This window comes from Mobula hypostoma, chromosome 4, assembly GCF_963921235.1.
Source record: "Mobula hypostoma chromosome 4, sMobHyp1.1, whole genome shotgun sequence".
Taxonomy (NCBI): Eukaryota; Metazoa; Chordata; class Chondrichthyes; order Myliobatiformes; family Myliobatidae; genus Mobula; species Mobula hypostoma.
Genome location: NC_086100.1, coordinates 86083024 through 86092509, shown reverse-complemented (window position 1 = coordinate 86092509; position 9486 = coordinate 86083024).

Below are 9486 nucleotides of genomic sequence, written 5' to 3'. Positions count from 1 at the left end.
GCCTTTTATTTTCCTTTTATATTTTATCTCTATTAATTACATAGTTCCAGTAAGATCTATAAACTGTAATCATTTAATCGCATATGGTGTATTGTCTGTTATTTGGCGGGGTGGGGTACATCACACAGCATCCACACAAACTTGATTACCCAGTTTGGCGGGGCCGAAGGCTGCTCCCCCTAGACGAAAGCGAGTTGAGCGAGCCTGAGGTTTACCAGCGGGGTAATGTTGGAAAGTGTATGGTTATGAACTTTGGCGGAAAAATAAACGGGCAGACTATTATTTAAATGGGGAAAGAATTCAAAGTTCTGAGATGCAAAGGGACTTGGGAGTCCTCGTACAGGATTCCCTTAAAGTTAACCTCCAGGTTGAGTCAGGAGCTAAGAAGGCAAATGCAATGTTGGCATTCATTTCTAGAGGAATAGAGTATAGGAGCAGGGATGTGATGTTGAGGCTCTATAAGGCGCTGGTGAGACCTCACTTGGAGTACTGTGGGCAGTTTTGGTCTCCTTATTTAAGAAGGGATGTGCTGATGTTGGAGATGGTACAGAGAAGATTCACTAGAATGATTCCGGGAATGAGAGGGTTAACATATGAGGAACGTTTGTCCACTCTTGGACTGTATTCCTTGGAGTTTAGAAGAATGAGAGGAGACCTCATAGAAATATTTCGAATGTTAAAAGGCATGGACAGAGTGGATGTGGCAAAGTTGTTTCCCATGATGGGGGAGTCTAGTACGAGAGGGCATGACTTGAGGATTGAAGGGCGCCCTTTCAGAATAGAAATGCGAAGAAATTTTTTTAGTCAGAGGGTGGTGAATCTATGGAATTTGTTGCCACGGGCAGCAGTGGAGGCCAAGTCATTGGATGTATTTAAGGGCAGAGATTGATAGGTATCTGAGTAGCCAGGGCATCAAAGGTTATGGTGAAAAGGCAGGGGAGTGAGACTAATTAGGAGAAAATGGATCAGCTCATGATAAAAATGGCTGAGCAGACTCGATGGGTCGAATGGCCTACTTCTGCTCCTTTGTCTTATGGTCTTATGGTCTTATGAGGCTACACTGTGTTATCAGCAATCTTGTATATAATGTTGGAGCTGTATTAGCCAGGAGTCTGTGTTGGATCTCCTACTTTTCACATAATATGTTAATGATCTGCTTCATGAAATTGAAGGGTTTGTTGCCAAATTTGTGGAACAGGTTGTATTGAGGAAGCAGGGAGACTGCAGAAGAGTTAGATAGATTGAGGAGAATGGACAAGGAAGTAGTAGATGGAATGCAGTGAAGGGAAGTGTATAGTCATGTATGTGGTAAAAGGCATAGATTATTTTCTAAATGGGGAACTAATCGAGAAATCAGAGGTACAAAGGGACCTGGGAGTTCTCATACAAAGTTTAACTCGCAGTTTGATTCAGTTGTAATGAAGTCAGATGCAATGTTAGCATTTATTTGGTAAGGACTAGAATAAAAAAGCAATGATGCAATGCCATGTCTTTTTAAGGCATTGGTCAGACTGCAGATGGAGAACTGTGGGCAGATTTGGCCCCATATCTATGAAAGGATGTGCTAGCGTTGGAGAGACTTCAGAGGATGTTCACAAGCATGATTCCAGGAATGAAAGGGTTAATGAATGTGGTGTGTTTGATGGCTTTCGGCCTGCACTCACTGGAGTTTAGAAGATCAAAAATGGATCTCATTGTAATCCATCAAATATTGAAAGGTCTAAAAAGAGTGAAATTTAAGAGGATATTTCCAATAGTGGGAGAGTGAAGAACCAGAGGGCACAGCCTCTGAATAAAAGGACTTCCCTTTAGAACAGAGATGAGGAGGAATTTCTTTAGTCAGTGGGTAGTAAATGTGTGCAATTCATTGCCACTGACAGCTGTGTAGGCCAAGTCACTGGGAATTTTTAAATTGATGATTGAAAGGTTCTTGATTAGTAAGAGCATCAAATGTTACATGGAGAAGGCAGGAGAATGGATCAGCAATGATCCAATGAAGGAGCAAACTAGATGGGCTTATGGTGTCATCTGCAAACTTACAAAGCTATATTTTCACTTCCTTGTCCAAGTCATTCATAAAAATCACCAAGATCCCTGTGGAACACACTGGGCAGATTGTGCTCCGTCAACCACTGCCCTTCACATTCTGTGCACAAGGTGAATTTCGATCCACAAAGCTAGGTTTCTCTGGATCCGTTATTTCGAATTTTATGAATGAGCTTACCATGGAAAAGTCCTTACTAAAATCAATATACAGTAGTTGAAACTGGAAGGTGTCTTTTCTACTGATGGGTTTGATGTGGGTTGTTCTCAGAGCACTCGCCACACCATCTGGGTGACCGAGGACACCCCTTTCAGAGAAAGGTCGTAGTGACTGGCCCCTGCAGACATGGAAGATGTTCGGCAGCATTTATGTAAACTGAAGGAAGGTGGAATCGTCACTGAGTCTAGAAGCCCCTATGCATCCCCAATAGTAGTGTCCAGGAAGAAGAATGAAAAGATACGGATGTGTGTGAACTATAGGACTCTGAACAGGTGTACCGTCCTCAACCAGTAAATGGTCCCAAAGATCGAAGATGCGCTGGCTAGCTTGAGTGGTGCAAAGTGGTTCAGAGTGCTGAACTTGAGGAGTGGGTATTACCAGATCCCCTTGAGTGAGGCTGACAAACAGAAGAGGGCATTCATATGTCCATGCAAACACGAGAAAATTTGCAGATGCTGGAAATTCAAGCAACACAAACAAAATGCTCGTGGAATGCAGCAGGCCAGGCAGCATCTATAGGAAGAAGTACAGTCGACGTTTTGGGTCAAGACCCTTCGTCAGGACTAACAGGAAAAAGAGATAGTAAGAGATTTGAAAGTGGGAGGGGGAGGGGGAGAACTGAAATGATAGGAGAAGACAGGAGGGAGAAGGATGAAGCCAAGAGCTGGGAAGTTGATTAGCAAAAGGGATACAAGGCTGGAGAAGGAAGAGTATCATGGGATGGAAGGCCTTGGAAGAAAGAAAGGGAGAGAGGAGCACCAGAGGAAGATGGAGAACAGGCAAGCAGTAATTGTGAAAGGGAAAGAGAGTTAGGTAAATAAATAAAAAAATTGGGGATGGGGTAAGAAGGGGAGGAGGGGCATTAACAGAAGTTAGAGAAATCAGTGTTCATGCCATCGGTTTGGAGGCTACCCAGACGGAATATAAAGTGCTGTTCCCCCAAACTGAGTGTGGCTTCATCTCGACAGCAAAGGAGGCCATGGATTGACATATTAGAATGGGAATTGGACGTGGAATTAAAATGTGGGGCCATTGGGATTCTTTCAGTTTGAAAGGATCCACCAGGGTATATTCGTAGCCCCTGCGACCTTGCAGCATGTCATGGAGAAAACAGTGGGGGATATGAACTTACTTGTGGTATTGGTGTATCTGGATGACCTCATAGTGATTGGGCCCACCATGGAGGAAAACGAAGTGAGGCTGCTGAAGGTGCTGGGCCACCTGAAAGCTGAAGGGTTAAACCTTTCCCTGGACAAGTGACAGTTCTGCAAGATATCCATCAGCTATGTTGGGCACATAGTCTTATGACCTGGAGTAGCTATAGATCCATCCAGGATAGCTGGATCAAGGCCAAGGCCCCAGACTGTGAGTGCTTTGCGCTCGTTTCTTGCATTCTGTGGGTACTATCAGAGGTTTGTTAAGGGCTACGTGAAAGCAAGTGACCCTTTAAATCAGCTTCTGCATGGTTACCCCCCCTTGGGGGAGAAAGAGAGCAGGACAATAGTAGAGGGAGTGTAAACAGTATCTTTGCCCTTTGGAGCCTTTTGGAACAAGATTGGATGCAAAATATGAAGAGGCTTTTCAGTCACTGGAGGAGCTGCTGACACAGGCGTCTGTGTTGGCTTTTGCATACCCTGGGTTGCCGTATGTACTGCATACATACTGCCAGCAGAGAGGGCTTAGGGGGCATCCTGCATCAGGTCAGGGCACAAAGTTAAGACCTGTTGCATTTGTCAGCTGTCCCAAGCACAAGTTGGAGTTCCAGGCATTGAAATGGGCTGTGGTGGATAAGTTTAGTGACTACCTCTATGGTGCCAATTTGAGGTGAGTACAAACAACAATCCTCTAGCTTATATCCTGACCTCGGCGGAATTGGATGCCACATGCTGTTGGTGGTTGGCGGCTTTGTCTACCTATGATTTCAGCTTGAAGTACCGGGAAGTAGGAACATTGAAGGAGATGCTTTATCCTGACATGTGCATGAAGAGCTGGACAGGGATGAAGAGTGGGAATGTGTTCCTGCCCCGGGAGTGAAAGTCATCACGGTGAAGGCAGAGGGAAGGCAAGGGCAGGATTGAGTGATCGATCAATTGGGAGCTTCTGATAACGCCATTCCACAAGTTTACTGTAACCTGACTGCTCTGAAGACAAACCAGTTACTGGAATTGAGTCCTGGAGAAGTGGCAGCTGCTCAGTGAGATGACCCTTGCATTGGTACCATTTGATCAGCAGTCAAAAAGGGACACATGGCCCATGCAGGGAAGATGAAACATGCTGCGGTGGTGCCTCCGTTACTGAGAGAATGGCCCAGATTGGAATTGAGCAACCAGATCCTATACCGGGTCACGTCGCCTCTGAACTGGCCACAGCATTCCCAGCTGGCTCTGCCTGAGAAGTCTCAGAGGATTGTGTTGAAGTCACTTCTTGATGATTCTGGCCATTTGGGGGCTGAGAGGACCTATGGATTGCTCAGAGATCAGTCCTACTAGCCCTGAATGAAGCCAGAAGTCAAAGAGTTCTGCAGGGCGTACATTTGCTGCATATGGAGGAAGACGTTGCCTACGATGGCCACTCCATTGTCCCATTTGCAGAGCACGGGGCCCCTGGACCTGCTGTGCATGGATTTCCTGCCAATAAAGCCAGATGCCAGCAACCTGGCGAATATATTGGTCATTACGGATCACTACACCAGATATGCGTAAGCTTTCCCTACTGAGGATTAGAGGGTGTCCACGGTGGCCAAAGTGTTATGGGATAAGTATTTAATTTATTATGGCCTCTGCAGGTGGATGCATAGTGATCAGGGACTGGACTTTAGCTCACACATGAGCTACTGAGCATGTTTGGAGTTGAGAAGTCGAGGACTACTCTGTATCATCCACAGGATGATCCCCAGCCTGACAGGTTTAATCGGACCTTGTTAGACATGCTAGGAACCTTAGAAATCAACAAGAAAAACAAGTGGAGTCGACATATTGGACATCTAGTCCACTGCTGCAACTGTACACCAAATGAAGCTACTGGGTACTCGCCATATTCTCCGATGTTTGGTTGCGAGGCGAGGTTGCCCATCGACCTTTGTTTTAGACTGGTGAGGAAGACCTACCACCGAAGACTTACCTGAAGTATGTGTCTGATATGAGAGGCGAGCTGAAAAAGGCTTATGAAATAGTTGAGGTCACGGCTGCCAAGCAGAATCAAGGAAATGAGAGGAGGTATGATCAAAATGTTAGGCTCTCCCAACTCATACCGGGAGACCGAGTCCTCAAGGAATTTGGGGCTACTTGGGAAGCATAAGTTGGCTGACTGTTGGGTGTCTATGCCTGATGTAGTGGAAAGCCAGATGCCAAACGTACCTGTTTTCTGGGTGAAACCAGAGGCTGGGAATGGGCCTGTCAATATTCTCCATCGGAAACACCTTCTGCCTCAGGGACAAGAGGTGCAGGTAGACCCAGAGCCCGACCTGGAGCCCACACCGAGTAAGAGGAATCTGTGGCAATGCGGAGCGACTGAAGGACCAACAGCAGGAGAAATTAGACCGGCTCCCGCCCCTGAATGGAATACGACTTGGAGGATGAGGAAATGGGGGTATGGTATATGCTGCCTTTTGCTAACTCCACACTGGTTGAGGAAGAGACTCCCAACCCTTCTCACGCTGAGTCAGGTGAAATCGGGGGAACTATCCATGGACAGACTGGGCCTCAGCGGGACCATGAAGGGGATGAAGGGGGGCTCAGCCAAGTGGCAGAGGGGTCCGAGTTGCAGGGGGGCACGAGTGACAGACTTGGGGGAGGCCTCGCCAGATAGCCCAGCAGTATCCCATGGAGAGTCCACTCTTCCTTAACTGTCCCACCATATAGCCGTCCCATTGCAGTCTCTATTGATTAGGCATAATACACTACACTGGTCTTAGATTGAGCTATTGCACCTCCCATTTGTATGAGAAACTCAAGTCATACTGTGCTCACTCTTTCCAAGAGGATCGCTAACTACAAGATCACTAATTTTAAAAGTCTCATTGCACAGGACCAGAACTAAGGTAGCACGTTCCCTTGTCGGTTCAGTAACATACTGTTCAAGAAAACTATCACGGATGCATTCCATGAATTTCTCCTCAAGATCGCCTCGACCAAATTGACTCACCCAGTCTACTTGCAAGTTAAAGTCCCCATGATATATGCAGTTCCATTCTTACATGCCTCAGATAGTTCTCTGTTCATAGGCTGTGCCATTCTAATGTTGTTACACGGCAGCTGATAGCCAACTCCCACCAATGATTTTTTCCCTTTACCATCCCTAATCTCTACCCAGATGGATTCAACATTCTGCTCCTTTGATGTTATATCATCTCTCACTATCGCCCTGATCTCATCTTTAATTAAGAGCGCTGTCCCACCTCCCTTAGCTTCCTGCTTATCCTTCCATACTGATTACGCTACCATTGTGGACTGTATCAAAGGTGGTGATGAATCAGCATACAGGAGGGAGATTGAAAATTTGAGTGAGTAGTGTAATAACACAACCTCTCACTTAAAGTCAATAAGTCCAAAGAACTGATAGTAGACTTCAGGAGAGGGAAACCAGAGGTCCATGAGCCAGTGATCATCTGAGTTTCCAAGGTGGAGAGGGTCAGCAACTTTAAACTCCTCAGTGTCACTCTATCAGAGGACCTGTCCTGGTCCTGTCATATAAGTAGAATTGCAAAGAAAACACAACATCTCTGCTCCATCAGGTGTCTGCGGAGATAAAGTATGTCATCAAAAACCTTGGCAAACTTCCATATATGTGTTGTGGAAAGTGTGCTGACTGGCTGCATCACAGCCTGGGATGGGAACACCAATGCCTTTGAGTGGAAAATCGAAAAGAAGGAACTGGATTTATCCTGGTACATCACAGGTAAAGCCCTCTCAACCGTTGAGCACATCTACAAGAAGTGTTGCCGTAGAAAAGCAGCATCCATCATCAAAGGTCCTAACCACCCAGACCAGGCTCTTTTCTCACTGCTACCATCAGATAGAAGGTACAAGTTCCAGCAGGATCAAGAACAGTTCCTGTTCTAAAAAAATAAACAGATTAAATTCAAACTTATCTGATCAATGCTTTCAATGTAATCAAGAAATTGGTACTTTCTTACATTCTATTTGGTCTTGTTCCAAAATTCAACCCTTTTGGATAAATTTAAGAGTTTTATTGGAACAAATTACTGGAACTCAACTTCCACATAACCCTATATTATTTCTATTAGGTGATATTGAAGGGATAAAATCAAAACTTAAACTGAATAAATATCAGAAAGAATTGATAAAAATTGCATTGGCAGTAGCCAAGAAGGCTATAGCAGTTACTTGGAAATCTGATTCGTAGTTAAGTATGGATTGTTGGAATAATGAAATTTCTAGTTGTATTCCACTTGAAAAAATTACTTATAATTTAAGAGATAAATATGATACATTTTTGAATATTTGGCACCCATATTTACAGAAGGTAGGATGGCATATTTAGTTGCTCCGATGATAAAGATGTTGGTCCCTTGGGGAAAGTAATAAATAAATATGCTAAATTTATTTTGAATCCCATGGAGCATGTGGAAACTTTCCAATATCCAGGCAGTTCTTTCTTCTTTCTTTGTCTCTTTCTTTTCTTTTTTTTTCAGGTAGGGGTATGTATCGGGGGGAAGGGTTAAGGGGAGGGGGGAGGGTAGATATTATCTTTCTGTGTAATCTTTTCGAAAACTCAATAAAAACTGTATTTAAAAAAAGAACAGTTCCTCCCCCTCAGCCATCAGAATCTTGAACAAAAGGGGGCAGAAAAAGAATCTCAGGGTAGTATGTGGTGACATGTATGTAAATCTACTATTTGTTTCCCTGCAGCCATACCAGTCTCTTATGCTGGGGATGATTATTGCCAAAAGACTTATCTTGATGGAATGGAAATCACTTTCTCCCCCTTCCTTTCGGAGATGGATGGCTGATATGATCTCAGTCATACAGATGGAGAAAAAAATGCAGCCATTTGATCTGCACAGATCCTTCATCAGTCAGCCAGGTACACAGTCTGGGCTGGAATCTTCTGACTACAGAAGCTGCTCAGTCAGCCACCACACAGCCCAGCTGTATTTGCACCCCATTCAAGCCAAAACCTCTATAATCTACCCCATTACTTTATTCAACTTTGCTTAAGTAACAAAGAACAAAGTTTATTGATTCTATTGACAGTGCTCAATCTTCATGAATATATATCATTGACCATTGTTGAAACATACATCCTTCACATGCAGAATGGAGATGAAAATAAATACCAGCTGTATTGGAACATACAGGACAATTTATAACTGCTGGAATCAAGTAGAAAAGTAAAGAAGTCCTGCTGAAATTTTCTGGGGACTGATATATTTTGTCACACAAACCTCGGGTAGGGAATTGGTTTATCATTCTGATTAAAATTACACAAGAGTCACTCCTCCTACTGGCAGTGAATGGAGTAGACGTGTTTGTTGAACGGCTCTGTTCTTTTTAAATTACTGAATTCAATCTGCTTCGAAAACTTACTTTTGGAGTATTATGATGTCTCGTGCTAAAACTTCTAAAAATGAGAAGATCCTTCTGTGTCTATAGAAACTATTGCGGAGTTAATTCAGAAAGCTCAGAGCGAAGCGTCTGAACAACTTTCAGATGTATGTTTAAAAGTTACCACACAGCTTAAACAAATGGAGATTCTGCTGCAGACTTTTCAAAAAACTTTACGGGAACATACCACTCAGATTTAAGAACCAGAAGATGCTTTAACACGACAGGATACTAAGACGGATGAATAGGAAAAGCTCGGAGATAAACAATAGAAAATCGTTGAATCTTTAAGACAAAAGATTGTCGGGCTGGCTGGTGGCGCAATGACATCAGCACCGGACTCCGGAACGATGGTTCTGGGTTCGAATCCAGTCGGGGCCTCTCTCGAGTTTTCCATCCGTGCCAGGCAATTCGAGCTCGTAAAATAAGGGGAAAAATACTACGAAATGTCTCTGTAAGAAGTGGCGCACCACACAGTCAGTCTCAGTCTCTCTCTCTGTCTCCCCCCACCCCACATAGCACACGCATGCACTGAGCCACACACGCAGACACACACATACACGCAAAAAAAAGACAAAAGATTATTAATTAAAGATTTTGGGTCTTCCTGAGTTGGTCGAAGGCAAGCGACCTGCAGAATTTTCTGATGTTTTGGAT